Consider the following 21030-nt stretch of genomic DNA (forward strand, 5'->3'; position numbering starts at 1 on the left):
TCGCAGCGTGTAAAGGCTGGATGATACGATTAACGAGCGCAAAAGCGTCGTAATCGTATCATCGGTATAGCGTCGGCGTAATTCATAATTACGCTGACGCAATGGTCCGATGTTGTTCCTCGTTCCTGCGGCAGCACACATCGCTGTGTGTGAAGTCGCAGGAGCGAGGAACGTCTCCTACCGGCCTCACTGCGGCTTCCGTAGGATATGCGGAAGGAAGGAGGTGGGCAGGATGTTTACATCCTGCTCATCTCCGCCCCTCCGCTCTGATTGGCCGCCTGCCGTGTGACGTCGCAGTGACGCCGCACGACCCGCCCCCTTAACAAGGAGGCGGGTCGCCGGCCACAGGGACGTCGCACGGCAGGTGAGTGTGTGTGTGAAGCTGGCGTAGCGATAACTTTCGCTACGCCAGCTATCACCACATATCGCTGCTGCGACGGGGGCGGGCACTATCGCACTCGGCATCGCAGCATCGGCCTGCGATGTCTTAGTGTGCAAAGCCCGCCTTAGTTTAAGGGTGTACGTATTTAGGCAAAGATATTATTTTAGTTCTTTTTCTACTCCAAAAAATGTCAGTTATATTTTTTCAATTGAATTGTACAGATTATGAGTGATATAAAAATTGGCAAAAGATTTTTAAATTATAAAAATATGGCATTTTAACATGAGTGGAAATATTTTTTTTAAACACATTGTATGGTTATTAGACAGGACAAGTCAATTAGAGTGCCTCTTTCTGCAGATTAAGGTACCGTCACACTAAGCAACATCGCTAGCAACATCGCTAGCAACATCGCTGCTGAGGCACAACTTGCTAGCGATGTTGCTGTGTGTGACATCCAGCAACAACCTGGCCCCTGCTGTGAGGTCGCCGGTTGTTGCTGAATGTCCTGGGCCATTTTTTAGTTGTTGCTCTCCCGCTGTGAAGCACACATCTCTGTGTGTGACAGCGACAGAGCAACAACTAAATGTGCAGGCAGCAGGAGCCGGCTTCTGCGGACGCTGGTAACCACGGTAAACATCGGGTAACCAAGAAGCCCTTCCCTTGGTTACCCGATATTTACCTTCGTTACCAGCGTCCGCCGCTCTCAGCTGTCAATGCCGGGTCCTGCTCTGTGCACATGTAGCTGCAGTACACATCGGGTAATTAACCCAATGTGTACTGTGGCTATGTGTGCAGTGAACAGGGAGCTGGCACTGGCAGTGTGAGAGCGGTGGACGCTGGTAACGAAGGTAAATATCGGGTAACCAAGGGAAGGGCTTCTTGGTTACCCGATGTTTACCGTGGTTACCAGCGTCCGCAGAAGCCGGCTCCTGCTGCCTGCACACCTAGCAGAGTACACATCGGGTAATTAACCCGATGTGTACTGTGGCTAGGTGTGCAGGGAGCCAGCGCTAAGCGGTGTGCGCTGGTAACCAAGGTAAATATCGGGTTGGTTGCTTCCACGTGTAGCGACGCTCCAGTGATCCCTGCCAGGTCAGGTTGCTGGTGGGATTGCTGGAGCGTCGCTTAGTGTGATATCTCACCAGCGACCTTCTAGCAACTTACCAGCAATCCCTATCAGTTTGTATCGTTGTTGGGATCGCTGGTAAGTTGTTTAGTGTGACTGGGCCTTAAGTCGGAGTAGTCTTGCCTCAGATTATCTAATTACATTTGTTGTAATTGTTATAGCAGGTTATCACTCATGTATCACTCATGCCTAGTTAGGTGTGACAAGATGATATGAAGCAGTACTAGGTCTAGAGTAGTCCTACCTCATTAGCTTATATGACGCTGAGGAATAAAACTCCATTTTTATACATTGCTGCACTAGTTAGCACATAAATGCCCTGACCAGATCTCCACTAATATGGCTACAGTAACGGTTAGGGACAGTCAGAGAACCTGACAGGTTCCCTTTAAGCTAAGAAATCTGCTTTAATTGTAAGTTGTTCAAATCCGTGACGGATGGAATATATATCTGAGTCTGCCAGAATAGGACCTGGCATATCGGCATATGGACAGCAGTTGTCTTGTTGAGCATTTTCTTGGCAGATGTTTTGTAGGTTCAGCACATTTTGCAGAGCATATTAATAATATGGTGTACAGGGAAAAAGAAAAAAAATATATAAAAAGCGAAAGTAAAGTAGAAATATTTGATATATGTGTGCATTATTTGCTTTTTCTACCACTTCACACTATCACAGTTGGGTATAAATGATGTTTTTAAGTAGAAGTAATGGCTATGTATTATATCCCCATCAGTTTAGTGGGTTGTCCGTTCTTGTCAGTGTGTTAAGCCTCTACAGGCTTTTTATTCATCTAACTAATCTCCATGTGCTCTTTTACAAGAGAACAAAAAATCAATCAAACAACACGTTAGTATTGATCTCACTGTCCAGCCGTGCCCGGCGCCTGTATTATATAGTGCTGTCTGCCTAGTTCATGTTTTCCTAGATAGCAACAGCATCATTAGTAAAAGGGAAGTTCTGCTAGGACACGGTATAGTAAAACATATACAGTATATACCTGGAGACTCTTGTTTTATGAGTTTTTTTAATGTGGTAATGTAACAAAATTTACATATACTGTTAGTTGTGTCTAGTGATGGGCGGATTCGGACTGTAAAAACCTGGATCTGCGCGGTTTCCAACGTACCCGAGTGCCGGACCTGGGCCCATAATTCTCAGGGAATTTTGGCTAATGATCCAGATTCTGCAACTCGGTGAATAAAAAAACAAAAAAAAATGAAAAATAAAGAGATTAAGAATGAAGCAAGGGCTTCATACTTACTGAGTCTCCGGCGCAGGTGTAACTGCTCCCATGGCCGTTCATTCTTCTTCTGGGGCAACTCATTATTGCTCATCCATGTGCACTGCTTTACCTGCCCACTGGCATCCTGGCATCTGTGATTGGTTGCAGTCAGATGTGCGGTTCCTCTTATTTTGATACAAAGCCAAGATTAGCGCACCGCTGGAGGCTGCAGCCTGTAGCTGTATGCTTTAGCTGTGCTGGGTATCATAATATAGGGCAATCCTATGACAATTTATTTATTTATTTTGACTCCAATCTACAGTGACCCGCAGACAGTATTTATGATTGGTTGCAGTTAGACACTGTCTCTCAAATAGGAATAACGTTTGGAACACCATTCTAAGTCCGAACTGGGTGCAAAAACCTAAAAAAACATCACTATGGGGAGATAAGGTATGCACACCAGTGACTATGTAAGGGGAACACATGAAATAGCAGAAACTGCTGTGTGAATACTGACTTGAGAAATCCAATAGCTATATGCAAGAGTGAATATGTGAAAAATGGAATCTGCATTACTGCCATGAACATATGAATCAAGAGAAATTTAGCTACTGAATTGATCAATGCAATAGAGCCCCAACACTACGCCAAAGTATTTCTCTACATTGGGGTCCCTAGCGTGTGTGTGTCCTCTCATGCAGTTAAAAAACCTACCGTGTATGGGAAGCTGAGACCCAGGCTATTTATGCGTATGATATGGATTGGCAATAGGTGTGGTGGGGAGGGTTCACAAACGAAAAACTATTAACAAATAAGGAATAACGTTTGGAACACCATTCTAAGTCCGAACTGGGTGACAAAAACCTAAAAAAAATCACTATGGGGAGATAAGGTATGCACACCAGTGACTATGGAAGGGGAATACATGGAATAGCAGAAACTGCTGTGTGAATACTGACTTGAAAAATCCAATAGCTATATGCAAGAGTGAATATGTGAAAAATGGAATCTGCATTACTGCCATGAACATATGAATCAAGAGAAATTTAGCTACTGAATTGATCAATGCAATAGAGCCCCAACATTACGCCAAAGTATTTCTCTATGTTGGGGTCCCTAGCGTGTGTGTGTCCTCTCATGCAGTTAAAAAACCTACCGTGTATGGGAAGCTGAGACCCAGGCTATTTATGCGTATGATATGGATTGGCAATAGGTGTGGTTGGGGAGGGTTCACAAACGAAAAAATACTAACAAATAGGAATAACGTTTGGAACACCATTCTAAGTCCGAACTGGGTGCAAAAACCTAAAAAAACATCACTATGGGGAGATAAGGTATGCACACCAGTGACTATGTAAGGGGAACACATGAAATAGCAGAAACTGCTGTGTGAATACTGACTTGAAAAATCCAATAGCTATATGCAAGAGTGAATATGTGAAAAATGGAATCTGCATTACTGCCATGAACATATGAATCAAGAGAAATTTAGCTACTGAATTGATCAATGCAATAGAGCCCCAACACTACGCCAAAGTATTTCTCTACGTTGGGGTCCCTAGCGTGTGTGTGTCCTCTCATGCAGTTAAAAAACCTACCGTCTATGGGAAGCTGAGACCCAGGCTATTTATGCGTATGATATGGATTGGCAATAGGTGTTGTTGGGGAGGGTTCACAAACGAAAAAATACTAACAAATAGGAATAACGTTTGGAACACCATTCTAAGTCCGAACTGGGTGCAAAAACCTAAAAAAACATCACTATGGGGAGATAAGGTATGCACACCAGTGACTATGTAAGGGGAACACATGAAATAGCAGAAACTGCTGTGTGAATACTGACTTGAAAAATCCAATAGCTATATGCAAGAGTGAATATGTGAAAAATGGAATCTGCATTACTGCCATGAACATATGAATAAAGAGAAATTTAGCTACTGAATTGATCAATGCAATAGAGCCCCAACACTACGCCAAAGTATTTCTCTACGTTGGGGTCCCTAGCGTGTGTGTGTCCTCTCATGCAGTTAAAAAACCTACCGTGTATGGGAAGCTGAGACCCAGGCTATTTATTCGTATGATATGGATTGGCAATAGGTGTGGTTGGGGAGGGTTCACAAACGAAAAAATACTAACAAATAGGAATAACGTTTGGAACACCATTCTAAGTCCGAACTGGGTGCAAAAACCTAAAAAAACATCACTATGGGGAGATAAGGTATGCACACCAGTGACTATGTAAGGGGAACACATGAAATAGCAGAAACTGCTGTGTGAATACTGACTTGAAAAATCCAATAGCTATATGCAAGAGTGAATATGTGAAAAATGGAATCTGCATTACTGCCATGAACATATGAATCAAGAGAAATTTAGCTACTGAATTGATCAATGCAATAGAGCCCCAACACTACGCCAAAGTATTTCTCTACGTTGGGGTCCCTAGCGTGTGTGTGTCCTCTCATGCAGTCATGCTTCCTTAGTATCCAAAATTCAAAGAGGTCGATCCAGCACGGTGCATTTAATTAAAAATAAAAGTCCTTTATTGAAATACCAGTAAAAGATCCATTATGCCATGCTAGAAGGACGCGTTTCGGAGGGGTTGTCCTTACTCAGTCTCCTAAATGTAAATATGTTAGGATGTTTGTTAAATGTTTTTATCTTTGTCAGTTAAAAAAATAAACGGTGGTGGTCGGACTGCCCGCGGATGGTCTGTAGTTAACCAAGGGGGAGTGTGACGCCCTGGACTAGCCAGGTAGTCACAGATAGACGCTCTAGGTTAACATCTTGCTACACTACCATCTCCCCCGGGTGCCCAGTAATCGCAGCGGTGGTGTCTAACTTCACCACATCCCATGGGTGGCGTCACGAACTGAAGCGCGGCTCCGGTCGTGCACCTACCTAACCCCCACCAAAAGCGCCAGCATCCCCTTTCAGAGCGAAGTGACCCCGGGTCCGGAGGCGCTCGAGCCACCCACCAACGAGCCCAGATCCAAGCAGCTCGGCTGCAGCCGAGCGCGGGGCGGTACACATACATCATCTGTCTTGGCTCCTTTTTGGTGAGTTTTTTTGATAGCTCTATGTGGTTTTTCTGACTAGCAGGAGTAATCCAATAGGACAATACTACTCTAATTAATATCCTTTATTACTGCTAGGAGTTGCTAGATAGTGTGTTTCGATTACTCCCTGGTATTGTGACGCCCTGGCCTATCAGGTCGTCACAGGGTATTGTGCAATCTGCCCTTCTATGGTATCCACCCTCCTTGGTTACGGATCCTGATCCTTTGGTGTTGCTAACAGCTTAGCCAATCAAAATCCTAGGAACACTTCCCACTTTAACCTACCAGACACACCATTGGGGGGCCTAAAGGGAATAGGGCCACCCACTTGGGGGGTTGGTGAGGGGAGAGTGATGAAAGTGACAGTTGAGTTCAGACAGCATAGAGTGAAGGAGGTGAAGTGACTCTCTGGGAGAGAGAGGTCACGGAGCAGGGCCCCTGAATACTAGGTGGAAGACGGTGGTCTGGGCCTAGTAGCAGATGGAACCCGGTCGCAGGGGACAGTGTCAAGGGGCACGGACTGCCGAGGAGGGCAGCCGGCGGCCTTGAGCTATCACTGGGCAGGGGCCAGGGCACGACTGGGAACGTGGACCCCAGGCCGGAAAGTAGCTTCACGCGTTTTGGTAATTTACCCGACGGGGGTTAAGACTTCAAGTGTCATCCCCAACTCGCTCCAAAATCTACTAGCGCACCGATGGGATAGGACTTTCCCACTACAGTCCAAAGAAATCCTACGAGTGAACCCTGAGAGCAAGCTCACTTCATTAGCCATACAGGTGTGCGGGACACAAAGAGTTTTATACCCACAGGTCCAAAAGAGATGAAGGTGCCAAGGACAGGGCCACAGGATAACAGCACCACCAAGGGCTTGGATCCAAGCGTGCTCCCCGCAGGCTGCAGTGGTACTCAGAATTTTGGTTTACAAGCTGTCGGTGTAGTTATTCCAGGACTGAGTGAGTACATTGAAGACCCCTGTTCCTATCCCCCCACGGCACCCAAATACCATCCCAACCATCAACGGGCCCCGGTACACAAACCCCCCCTTAAACATCAGGCTGCCACACCATCATCACCGGGCTCCCCAACGGCAGCGGTGGTCCCTCACATTACCATGCACCGTGGGTGGCGTCACGAACTTTCCAAAAAACCCCTGTACATATCTCCCCCCCTTCTTTTAATCGAGTGGCCGCTTGAGCACTGGGTCCAGAGACCCCTCAAGCCACCACGGATCCGGATCCGTGGGGCAGCAGCCCAGCTGCTCGCACTGGGGCGGTACAGTATAAATACTTGTTGTGCTAACCCTTATCATGACCCAGTGTCAAGTGTGATTCTGACTATCCCTGTATAAGGGAGTGGGTAATTCACTTATCAGAAATGCATAGTACAACTGATGTGAAATAATATCGCCAGAGATAAGAGTAGGAACTAATGGAGCCATGCAGGACCCAAAGTATGAGAATTAATTCCCGATGGCAAGAGAGACCATATGCACAGGGATATGTGATCAACTGTGACACATTTAGAAAATATAACACCCCTGAGGCCATGGTAGAGCACGAGTAATCGCCCAGACTTGTATAAAACTGTATGTGCAGAGTAAACTGAGCTGGCTTATAGCTGCAGCTAGGAGCAGGAGAGCACCGTGATGAGGTCCTTAATAGAGATGAGCGAACCTGAATTGGATGTTCGTAGTCCAGGTTCAGGTTCGGAAACTGACTACTAAAACAAACAAAGTTCGGGTTTGAAGTTTAAGTGAGATACGAGTGCAAACCATTCAAGTGAGCAGCGCTGTGCTTGTGTATGGGTGGTGCTCAGCCCTGTCTGTAGCTTGCAGTGTTTGAACGGCTCATACTTAGGGTAAAATCAGAGTGATCAGTTGTAGTGTGCACACACAAAAAAAATTAAAAAAATTGAAAAACCCTGTCCACCCTCCTCCGGAAGTGTTTTGCTTATGGATGGCAGCATGTAGGTGGAGCCAAGAACTTCCCAATTGCAGACTTCCATTGAGATTTGCATCAACTTAGTGTCAAAATCCGAACTTTTTTAAGGTTCGACTGTACCTGTCGAACCGAACTTCCAAAGGTTCGCTCATCTCTAGACCTTAACCCAGGCTAGGAAAGCCCAACTAATGGAAAGAGGAATTACTCAGGAGAACAACGGAACAAAGTCCTTAGGCTAGGCCAGGAAGGCCCAACAAATGTGCTCAAGACAGCAGCAGGATGAGGTCCTTAGCATAGCAATGGAGGCCTAAACAACAGTCGAGACAGATTGCACAGGAGAGCAGCAAGATGTAGTCCTTAGTCCTGGCCAAGAGGCTTAAACCACAGTATGAAGAATTGTTCAGGAGAGCATGGAGACATTATTCTTAGTGGAAGGCCAAGGGGCCTAATTAAAAGAACAGTTGACCGGGTGAGTTGAAGAGCCAGGAAGCTTACTTAAATGGACAGTCGATCACATGAGCTGCAGGATCAGGAGGACAATTGACAGTCAATTGGATGAGCTGAAGGGCCAGGAGGACTACTTAAAGGGACAGTCGATCTGACAAGCTGAAGGACCAGGAGACTTAAATCATGGTACGGAAGGGACATAAGCTGTGCTTCAAGAGATGGAGTCAGCCAGAATAGTTTGTTGGTTTAGGAAATTGACAGTGAACTGTGCTGCTACATCCGTACACCTGTTTAAATCTGCCTCAGATTCACTCCTCCAGCCAGCAGCCACCACATGGATACAGAAATGCCTCTTTCACGCTGGTGGATGTAGACCCACTGTGCTGTGGGTTAGGCTTACTCTCAAGATGTGTAGTTAAATGACTACCTGGTTTTCACTGGATCATCTGTTGGTAAGGATTGGCCACAGTTAAGGTACCATCGCACTAAGCGATGCTCCAGCAATCCCACCAGCAACCTGACTTGGCAGGGATCGTTGGAGCGTCGCTACACGGGTTACTGGTGAGCTGTCAAACAGGCAGATCTCACCGGCAACCAGTGACCAGCCCCCAGCCAGCAGCGACGCATGGAAGCGATGCTGCGTTTGGTAACTAAGGTAAATATCGGGTAACCAACCCGATATTTACCTTGGTTACCAGCGCACACCGCTTAGCGCTGGCTCCCTGCACTCCTAGCCAGAGTACACATTGGGTTAATTACCCGATGTGTAGTCTGGCTACGTGTGCAGGGAGCAGGGAGCCGGCACTGACAGCGTGAGAGCGGCGGACGCTGGTAACGAAGGTAAATATCGGGTAATCAAGGAAAGGGCTTCTTGGTTACACGATATTTACATTGGTTACCAGCGTCCGCAGAAGCCGGCTCCCTGCTCACTGCACATTCAGTTGTTGCTCTCTCGCTGTCACACACAGCGATATGTGCTTCACAGCGAGAGAGCAACAACTAAAAAATGGTCCAGGACATTCAGCAACAACCAGCGACCTCATAGCAGGGGCCAGGTTGTTGCTGGATGTCACACACAGCAACATCGCTAGCAACATCGCTGTTGCGTCACAAAAGTCGTGCCTTAGCAGCGATGTTGCTAGTGATGTTGCTTAGTGAGACGTGGCCTTTAGTCACCAGGCACCACTCCAGAGCAGTCCCCAGGTCAGCAACAGCTTACCAATGGGTCAAGGCAGACACATAGGATACATAGGCACAGGCTGAGGCATAAGCAAGCAGTCTGAGGTTAGAGTATGCATCACGGGTTCTAAATAAAGAGCCGAGTTCAGGAACAGAGAGGTCAGACAGGACGGAAATATTTGCCAGGACTTGAATATTTGCTTGGTCGGTAATGTGAGGATCAATGTAAACAAGTACATAAATGGACTATAGCAGATGGACTGACTAGAAACAACATTAGGGCAAGGAATGGTGGGAGTGGGTGTTTTAAAAATCCCCTGCTGCTTCTCAATAGGATGAAGAATTTTAACCCTAGAGAGCTAAATTGCAGCAGGGACCGGCCATGCGTCCTTATATCTGTATGAAAGCTTGGTATTTTTTGGCCTGACACAGGAAGGTGCGAATGCAGTGAGTAGCATGGTCCTGGGGACTCGAGGACATTACTACCTTAACAAAACCTCCATTTACACCCCCTGATATTTTTCCTGCCAGACGGAAAAACCCATCAAGACTGGCAGGGGTGCAGATGTTCGCAGCAGGCTCCGCAGGAACAGAAGTAGAATCAAGAGGATCTTTCTTCTTATCTGCATTGGAGCTCATCTGGGACATGGCTAAGTTCTCTTGGATGCATTCCGACATGGCATGGGTCTCTGACAGAGACAAGGGACACACCCAGTCTTAGGCCCATTTCACACATCAGTGAAAAACACAGACGTTCTTCACTGACGTGTAAAACACGCACATGTCCCTCCGTGTTCCATGATTCACAGCACACGTGGGTTGTCTATGTGCAATCCGGACTCTGTTCTCCATGGTCCGTGATTGCACATAGCGATCAACTCACCTGTGCCCGCTCCCGCTCTCCTTGGTGCTGAACACTCCCGCAGTGCAGCATCCAGCCGGCGCTGACCCCCGCAGCAGCTGCTTCCGGGTCGGCTGTGTCATGCATTCATGAATATGCACGACAGTAATGAGCCGGCTCAAAAGCAACAAGCAGCACGAAGCGTCGCTGGAGCTGGGTGAGTAAAAATGCTTTTTATTTTATAAGCAAGTTTTTTGCTGGCATGTGTTTCACGGATGATACACGGATCAGACCACTGCGTGGTCCGTGGAACATCAGTGATGCCAGAAAAAAATGGACATGTCTCCGTGTGGCAATCACGGAAACGCGTGTACGCCGCACGGAGACACGGTCAGTAAAAAAAATCACTGATGTGTGCGCACACCCATTGATTATAATGGGTCTGCGTATGTCAGTGATTCTGGTACGTAGAAAAAAAAGCACAAACGTACCAGAATCACTAATGTCTGAAACGGGCCTTAAGGTGGTGAGATGCCAGGCAGAAGATTGAATCAACAGCTCTAAAGGGTGCTTTACACGCTGCGAAATCGCTAACGAGGTCGGGGTCACGTCATTAGTGACACACATCCGGCGCCGTTAGTAACATCGCAGCGTGTGACACCAATGAGCGACGATAAATGAGCGCAAAAACGTGAAAAATCGTTGCTCGTTGACACGTCGTTCATTTCCTTAATATTGTTGCTGCTGTAGGTACGATGTTGTTTGTCATTCCTGTGGCAGCACACATCGCTACGTGTGACACCGCAGGAACGACGAACATCTCCTTACCTGCGTCCACCGGCAATGAGAAATGAAGGAAGTGGGCGGTATGTTCCGGCCGTTCATCTCCGCCCCTCCTCTGCTATTGGCCGGCCACTTAGTGACGCCGCAGTGACGTCACTATGATGCCGAACGCCCCTCCCCCTTGAAGGAGGGATTGTTCGGCGATCACAGCGACGTCGCTGTCAAGGTATGTGCATGTGAAGCTGCCGAAGCAATAATGTTCGAACGAACGACGGGGGCAGGTGCTATCGTGCACGACATTGCTAGCGATGTTGCAGCGTGTAAGGCACCCTTAAGGCCCATGAGGGGGTGAGACCTGAGCGGACTATAAAGCAAAGCTTTTTTAGTTGATAAATAGATGCATAGATTCATTGTTAAATTTCACCATCAGATGAGTTTTCAGTATACTTGAAATCACCTATTTTCAATAATATTTGTCAATATGTAATAGCAGTTAATACGAAGTTTTATTAGGTTTGAAAAGATGGTATTTTAGTCAAAAGTCATATTTATGTAGCACTTGCCTTTATTTTTCTGACACATTAATTTGATAGAAAAACTGGTTGATGCTCCGTCCAACTGTTCTATTTTTTCCCCTAGGTTATAATAGTGCTGGCATGATTTTTACCCTGAGCCATATTCATACCTGTTGATGACTATTTTACTCATCGCTCTATGGTAGAGTATTAGTTAAGGGGGCTTTACACGCTACGACATCGCTAATGCAAACTCGTTGGGGTCACGGAATTGGTGACGCACATCTGGCCGCATTAGCGATGCCATTGCGTGTGACACCTATGAGCGATTTTGCATCGTTGCAAAAACATGCAAAATCGCTCCTCGGTGACATGGGGGTCCATTCTCAAAAATCGTTACTGCAGCAGTAACGAAGTTGTTCCTCGTTCCTGCGGCAGCACACATCGCTCCGTGTGACACCGCAGGAACGAGGAAGCTCTCCTTACCTGCCTCCCGGCCACAATGCGGAAGGAAGGAGGTGTGCGGGATGTTCGTCCCGCTCATCTCCACCCCTCCACTTCTATTGGGCGGCGGTTCAGTGACGCAGCTATGACGTCGCTGTGACGCTGAACGAACCGCCCCCTTAGAAAGGAGGCGGTTCGCCGGTCAAAGCGGCGTTGCCGGGCACGTAAGTATGTGTGACGGGTCTGGGCGATGTTGTGCGGCACGGTCAGCGATTTGCCCGTGTCGCAGAACAGATGGGGGCGGGTACCCACTCTAGCGATATCGGTACCGATATCGCAGCGTGTAAAGTAGCCTTAAGTCTTTCTCACTGATCTTAGTTTAGTTAGGTGATAGAAGTCCTTATTTAATTTTACCACAACTGCCACGTCTAAATATATAACCTCTCACATTGAAAGATTTTCGTTTCTTCAGACATTCAGGTTGTTAGACACATATCACATCTGTTATGAGTGAAAACAGAAGATGAGTAAAAAATTAGCTTTACACCAGAAAGCTAGACTTTTCCTCCATCAGAGCAAATAACCAGTTCATTCTTGCCCAAGGCTACGTACACCTGCTCAATTTTAGAAATTCATTACTGTGGCAATTATTAGTTTTTTATTTCACTTTTTCTTTTCCGTCTTATCTATGAATACTGTAATAAACCACCAGACACTAGCAGGATCATTATCATGGGTTACAAAATAGGGGTTGTAATATCATGATAATCTAGTTACAAAATAATCTATTTATATAATGACATTTGGTGACGTCCTAAGTCACAAGATTATTAATTTGCCACCTACGCATGTTAGGTATTTATTGCTCCTAATTTCCATCCACTAATTTGCCTTTGCAAACTTTCAAATCAAGCAGACAAAATTCAAAGGTCTTAACAGTACTTTAACCAATTCACACAATAATATAGCTAAAATTCCGCATTTTATGACGCTGGAATTCCACCAAGTTTCTTGCCATCTATGTATTGCTTCTTACTAAGGCTAGTTTCACACTTGCGTTGAACGGTATCCGTTGCCTTGCGTTGTGTAACAGATGTGTTGCCAATGTATGTAAAGCGCTGTGGAATTAATAGCGCTATATAAATGAATAAAATTATTATTATTATTATTATGTGTTGCATATAGTGGCACAATGAATGCAACGGATGCTGCAAAACAACGCAATCAGTTTTGTTTTTTTTACCATTGGCAGACTATTGTGAACGATCAGCTGATCGCTAACAGTAGCCGGCCGCCGGGTGATCACTCACAGTAGCCGGCCGCCGGGTGATCAGCCGATCACTCACAGTAGCCGGCCGCCGGGTGATCAGCCGATCACTCACAGTAGCCGGCCGCCGGGTGATCAGCTGATCGCTCCCTGCAGCTGGCCGCCGGGTGATCAGCTGATCGCTCCCTGCAGCCGGCCGCCGGGTGATCAGCTGATCGCACCCTGCAGCCGGCCGCCGGGTGATCAGCTGAGTGCTGTCACTTGCCAGCGGCCGGGCATGCCGGCGGGCGGGCGCTCAGCTGAGCGCTGTCACTTGCCGGCGGCCGGGCATGTCGGCGGCCGGTCGTTCAGCTGAGTGCTGTCACTTGCCGACGGCCGGGCGCTCAGCTGAACGTTCGGCCACCGCAAGCCAAAATAAAGTTTGTGATTTTAAAAAAAAAAAAAAGCATGCGCAGTGAAATCCAGAGGATTCCGCTGCTCAAAACAACGTTACATGCTGCGTTCCTCCCGCTGGGCGGAAGCAACGGAGCGTCGCCCAGCGGAAGCAGCGCAGGTCCTTTTGGTACAATCCGTCAACCATACAAGTCTATGGGAAACAGCGGAATCCGTTAACGGATTCCGCTGTTTTCCAAAAGGGCGGATTGTAATGGAAGGAAAACAACGCAAGTGTGAAAGTACCCTAACCAATTATTTAACCTCAACTGTAGGGCTGCTTTCACACATCAGTTTTTTGGCATCAGGCACAATCCGGCGAAAAAAAAGGATTAGTTGCATCAGTTTTTTCCATCAGTTCCTTAAGTTTTTTTACAGATCCGGTGTGATACTGAGCATGCTCAGTTCAAAAAAACGGATCCGGCGTCCATAGGCTTCCATTATAAAACACGCCATACGGTGCTGGATCCGGCGCAATCGGTTTTTGCCGGACACAAAAACATTCACTTCAATGTTTCATCCGGCTGCCAGACAAGTAAATTTTGCCGGACGCATGAAACGCAAGGCCATCCGGCACAATCCGGCGCTAATGAAAGTCTAAGGGGAAAAAACGGATCCGGCGGAAATAGACGCCGGACCCGTTTTTTCATGTTTTTGTTAGATTGTGTCTGATGGAAAAGAAATAATGTGTGAAAGCAGCCTAATGCACTTTTAACCCTACGTACCACAATCGCATTTCCTATTCTAGTTAGAGAGAAAAAGTAAGTTCCATGCACTGATTGTCCCTAATGCATGTAAATGTTTGGGTACCCCTGTGTGATGGTGGAATATGGGGGGAGGTGTATCTTGCTGTACAGATTCCTATTTTAAGCTTGGTTCACTGTCCACTGTCTTATTTGTACTGCTTCTGTGTACATTGTATTGTTTGTAAGTAATCACCCCCTATAGTGCAAGGTTATAGCCTTTTGATGTGCTTCCGTCCCTGGGTGTGGGGGGAGGTGGGCCTAGAGTCCACCTACTGTAAACTCTCTGCTCACCTGGGAGATTGAGGCTGTCTGTTTGAGAACTTCAAGAGTGAAGCAGGAAGACTGAACCTCTGGGAGAAACTAGCTTCTCAGAGAGACCTGGATATTTATCGCTTACCGGACTATATTTGTGTTACTGGACTAATTTTACCCTCTGTTTTGTGGATTATGTTCTGGACCATTTGATTTGCTTGGAATAAATGCTCTTTGGATTGTACAGCCATCTCTCGCTCTGTTGATTGTGTGATATGGGAGAAGGACCCCGTCACACACTGGTCAAAATTATTATCATTGTGAACCCTTAACCCCTTCACCCCTGGCCGATTTTCCATTTTTTTTTTTTTTGCTCCCATTCTTCTGAGAGCCTAAAATTTTTTATTTTTCGTCAATCAGGCCATATGAGGGCTTATTTTTTGTGGGAAGAGTTGTACCTTTAAAGGAAATCATACGTTTTACCATATAGTGTACTGAAAAACGGCAAAAAAAATTCCAAGTGCAGAAAAATTTCAAAAAAGTACGATTGCATGATTGTTTTTGTGATATTTTATTCACCATGTTCACTATATGGTAAAACTGATGTATAGGTGTGGTGCCTCAGGTTGGTACGAGTTCGTAGACACCAAACATGTATAGCTTAATTTTTATCTAAGGGGTTACAAAAAAAATCTGAAGTTTGGCTAAAAATAGTAGTGCACTATTTGCGCCATTTTCCGTAACTCGTACTGTTTTCAGTTTTTTTGGATCTATGGCTCAGTGATAGCTTATTTTTTGCGTCTTGAGCTGACGTTTTTAATAGTACCATTTTTGCGCAGATACTACATTTTAATCGCTTGTTATTGCATTTTGCACAAAATTTGTGGCGACCAAAAAGCATAATTTTAGCATTTGGAATTTTCCACCACTACGCTGTTTACTTATCAGATTAACTGATTTTACATTTTTATAAATCGGGCATTTCTGAATGTGGCGATACCAAATGTGTGTATATTTTTTTAACCATTTAATTTTCAATGGGGCGCATGGGGGTGATTTGAACTCTTAGGTTTTTTAATTATTTTTAGTTTTTTAAAACTTTTTCTTTTTTTTTATTCTACTACTCCCCATAGGGGACTATAAGAATCAACAGTCTGATCGCTCGTTCATTTCTGTTGATCACAGCTACACAGCTGTGATGACCAGAAATACTCACCTCTTGTTAGTGGCAGCATGGGTGAAACAGGAAGTGAGTGGTAAGTCGGAAGTGAGCTACAGGAGTTATCACGTGACCCTGTGCCACCATGACAACCATCGGCTCACAGTGATCACAACACAGAGCCACAGATGGGGCCAGGTAAGGCTACTTTCACACATCCGGTTTGAGCTGTGCGGCTCAATCCGGCTGTGTAAGCTATGCAACGGATGCGGCGAAAACACTGCATCCTTTGCATAAGTTTTTACATGCGGCCCGTCCGTTTTTTTCCGGTTGCAGCATGCTACTGAGCATGCGCAGTGGAAGAAACCGCATGCGGCGGCCGGATGCGTTTTTTTCCGCATCGCGCTGCATCCGGCGTCCATAGGCATGCATTGAAAAATGCGCCGCAGTGTCCGGATGCGGCGCGATGCGTTTTTTTTGCCGGAGCAAAAAACGTTGCAGGCAACGTTTCATCCGGCCGCGGCATCGGCTAAATCTGCCGCATGCAGCAAAAACCGGACCGACCGCAAGCCCATGCGGCACAATACGGCACTAATGTAAGTCTATGCAAAAAAAAAACGCAAACGGCGGCAAAAAAAAACGGTTGCGGTTTTTCTCCAGAGCGCCGTATTGTGCCGCAGAGCAAATTCCGGATGTGTGAAAGTAGCCTAAGGCTACTTTCACACATCCGGTATTAGCTCTGCGGCACAATACGACACTCTGCAGAAAAACCGCAAACGTTTTTTTTGCCACCGGTTGCGTTTTTTTTTTGCATAGACTTACATTAGTGCTGCGGCGCATTTTTCAATGCATGCCTATGGACGCCGGATGCGGCGCTATGCGGCAAAAAATGCATCCGGCTGCCGCATGCGGTTTCTTCCACTGCGCATGCTCAGTAGCATGCCGCAACCGGAAAAAAAACGGACGGGCCGCATGTAAAAACTTATGCAAAGGATGCAGTGTTTTCTCCGCATCCGTTGCATAGCTTGCACAGCCGGATTGAGCCGCAGTGCTCAAACCGGATGTGTGAAAGTAGCCTAAGTGAAGATTTACAGCGGTGGGCATTTAACCCCTTCTTGACCACGTGCAGTAAAGTTACGTCCTATTTTTACGTGCCTTAATGACCAGAGAGGTCGCCACCCCTCATCCACAATTACTGTGATTGGTTGTTCAAATCTGAACAACTAATCACATTGATCGAACTGTTTTGGGCTAAAAACATGCCCCAAACAGTGCGATCCAGTGACATCCAGCTATGAGGTGCTGCTGCAGCACCAGACCATAGCTGGAGAAGAGCAGACACCTCCCACCCCTGGCAGCTCTGCTTGGAGCGATCGTGCTATGACGTGCAATCGCTCCAATCAGTGTGAAGTGGGGAGTCTGACCTGACAGTGACTGCCCTCCCCAGGCTTGTTTTTGCATGGGGAGCCCTCCCCCAACATGTCTGTGCCGTGCACCTGCTGATACTTGTAGTACCTCGCCGCTGCTGCTGTCCGATCACCGCTCCTGCTCCTCCTGTACGTATTGCGTGCTCCCATGATGCCCCTGCACATTCCCATGATGCCCCTGCGCACTGCTGATGTGCCCCCCTGCCCCCTGCCGATGTGCCCCTTGATCTGTTCCACCTCGTGATCTCTTTTCTGCCCCCATTCTTCTGCCTCTGCTTCTCCAGTCTCCCCCTTGGCATCTGCTGTCCCTCTCGGACATCCCCTACCTGCTGTCACCAGGTCATCCAAGGTCTTCATTGGTCCGATCAAATCTGCTTCCATCTCTGGGTCCTCACACATGAGGCGTCCAACTTGCTGCCTGCTGCTCCTGTAATAAGCTGTCCATCTTGCTGCCTTCTATTCCTTCTGCAGTTCCTCTGGTCAGTGATCCATCTGCTAATTCTCTGGACATGTGAGTATAGTTTTTTTTTCTCTGTATCCCCTGTCCTTTATTACATCTCATCTGTCCGTGCGTCCCGCCGAGCGCTGATCAGTGATGCACATAATGGATCTCCATCCATGCTCAATTTTCGGCTGGATTTTTATTTTTTTGTCCGTATCTCACGTCGTTTTTTGCACCTCATCCGTGTGTATTCTGCAGTGGCCGAGTGCTGATCAGTGATGCACATAACGGATCGGCATCCGTGCTCAATTTTTGGCGGGACTTTTTTTCGTATCTCCGGTTGCTTTTTGCACCTCATTCCTCCATGCGTCCTGCAGCTGCACATCACTGGATTTCAATAGTCAAATGGCGTTCCTTTTCTTCCAAGCCCTGCCGTGCGCTCAATCAATTGATTTCCACCAAATATGAGGTATCAGCATACTCAGGAGAAATTGCACAATACATTTTATGGTGCATTTTTTCCTGTCACCCTTGTAAAAAAAAACCAAACAAACTACCTGGTTGAAGCAACAATTTTGTGGTAAAAAAAAATATTTTCACAACTCAACGTTATCAACTTCTGTGAAGCCCTTGGTGTTTCAAGGGGTCACCAAACATCTCATAAATTCCTTGAGGGGTCTATTTTCCAAAATATGGTCACTTGTGGGGGAGCTCCATTGTTTAGGTACCTCAGGGGGTCTCCAAACTCGACATGGTGTCCACTAATGAGTCCAGCTAATTTTGCTTTAAAAAAATTTGAATGGCGCTCCTTCCCTTCCAAGTCCTGCTTTGCACCCAAACAATTGATTTCCAACACATATGAGGTATCAGCGTACTCAGGAGAAATTGCACAAAAAAATTTTATGGTCCATTTTTTTACTGTTACCATTGTGAAAATGCAAACTTTTATGGCTAAAATAACATTTTTGTGTAAAAAAGTAAAATTTTCATTTTTTCCTTGCACATTGATTTGGTTCCTGTGAAGCACCTAAAGGGTTAATAAACTTCTTGGATGTGGTTTTGAACAGTTTGAGGGGTGCAGTTTTTGGAATGTTGTCACTTTTTGGTATTTTCTGTCACTTAGGCCTCTCAAAGTCACTTCAAATGTGATGTGGTTCCTAAAAAAATGATTTTGTAAATTTTGTTGAAAAAATTAGAAATTGCTGATGAACTTTAACCCCTTATAACTTCCTAACAAAAATAAAATTTTATTTTGAAAATTGTGCTGGTGTAAAGTAGACGTGGGAATTGTTATTTAGTAACTATTTTGTGTGATATATCTCTTGGATTCATGGGCATAAAATTTCAAAGTTTCTAAATTGCAAAATTTTCAAAACTTTCGCCAAATTTCCGAAAGTTTTTTAAATAAACGCAAAGACTAATGGCCTAAATTTACCCCTATCATGAAGTACAATATGTGGTGAAAAAACAATGTCAGAATCACCGGGATCCATTGAAACGTTCCACAATTATAACCTGTCAAAGTGACACTGGTCAAAATTGTAAAATATGGCCCGGCCAGAAGGGTGTGGCCGAGGTGAAGGGGTTAAATTGCTGTATCACATTTTGACACTTAGAGGGTTAACAGGCACGAGGGGATCGCGGATACACCCATGTCTGTGAGGCACACATGTCAGCTATTCAAATCAGCTGACATGTGCGTGGATCGCTGACAGCTGCCCGCAGCAGCCACTGGTGATTAGAACTATATCACTTAGGATGTACCGTTACGGCCTGCCGTCGTTAAGGGGTTAAGCAAGTTGAAAATGAAATGATCTCTGAATGGCATAAAGTTAAAGATGAAACATTTCCTTTGTAATTTAGTCAAATTTTATTTTCATCTTTTACCTTTTTAAATTAATAAAAAAGGAAAATGGGCTGATGCAAAAGGTTGGGGACCCTGCATGGTTACTAGCTAGTAGCACCCCCTTTGGCAAGTATCACAGCTTGTAAATGATTTTTGCAGCTAGCCAAGAGTCTATCAATTTTTACTGTATTTGACTGATTTTCATCGATTCTTGGCTCGTCTGGGTCGTCTTGCATGTACTGCTCTTTTTAGTCATCGCCTCAGATTTTCAAAGATGTTCAGATTAAAAGACTGTGAGGGCCATTGTAAAACCTTCAGCATGCGCCTTTTGAGGTAGTCTATTGTGAATTTTTACGTGTGTTTAGTAAGCCACCCTCTTTTCAACTTAAGCTTTTTACAGCAAAATTTCTGTGAGAGCTGCTCGCAGGATTGCTAGAGAGGCAAATCAGACCCCCGCTTGGCTGCAAAAGACCTTCAGCCTTCAGAAGGTTTTAGTAGACTCTGGAGTTGTGGTACATTGTTCTATTTTTCAGAGACCAACCATTAAGCATGGGGATGGATCAATCATGCTTGGGAGTTGTGTTGCAGCCAATGACATAGGGATCATTGCACGATTAGAGGGAAGATTGGATTTAATAAAATGTTATCAAATTCTTGATGCAAACATAACACCATCTGTAAACAAAGCTGAAGTTGAAAAGACGATGGATTCTACAAATGGATATGATCCTAATTGCATGTCAAAATCCACAATAGACAACCTCAAAAGGCACAAGCTGAAGGTTTTACAATGGCCCTCACAGTCCCCTGACTTGAACATCATTGAAAATCTGTGGCTAGACCTCAAAAGAGCAGTGCATGCAAGACAACCCAGGAATCTCACAGAACTGGAAGACTTTTCCAAGGAAGAAAAGATGAAAATCCCTTAACAAGAATTGAAATACTCTTGGCTGGCTACAGAAAGTGTTTACAAGCTGTGATACTTACCAAATGGGGTACTATTACGTACTAATCATGAGGGGTGCGCAAACTTTTGCATTGGCCCAGTTTCCTTTTTTGTAAATTTATAAGTGTAAAAGATGAAATTTTTTCTTTTTTTCTAAAATGCAAAGTAAATGTGTCATCTTTAACTTTATTCCTTTCATTTCATCTTCAGCTTGCTTAACTGTTCAAAATAACAATAATTTTGACCAGGGGTGCCCAAACTTTTGCATGCCGCTGTATGTATTTATCCCACAGTCTTTTTAAACTTGCTCTTATAGGTTATAGCTCTTCTTAATGAAAGGATCTCTGTTCCCCCTGTGCTTGCTTTGATACTGATTTTGGAGCTGTCAGACTCCCTTTGGGGAAAAAGAAGTTCTAAATTACGTTTCTTGTCTACAGTGTTCAGTAATATTTTTCTTTTTTCTGAATCTTGAACTGTAAATTAATTTATAACACTTATTGTTAATTTGACAATGACAAGAACTGACACCATCTTGTCTTTGATTGTCTTTGAAGATATGATGCATGTT

The sequence above is a fragment of the Anomaloglossus baeobatrachus genome, chromosome 1 (genome assembly GCF_048569485.1).
Source record: "Anomaloglossus baeobatrachus isolate aAnoBae1 chromosome 1, aAnoBae1.hap1, whole genome shotgun sequence".
Classification (NCBI taxonomy): domain Eukaryota; kingdom Metazoa; phylum Chordata; class Amphibia; order Anura; family Aromobatidae; genus Anomaloglossus; species Anomaloglossus baeobatrachus.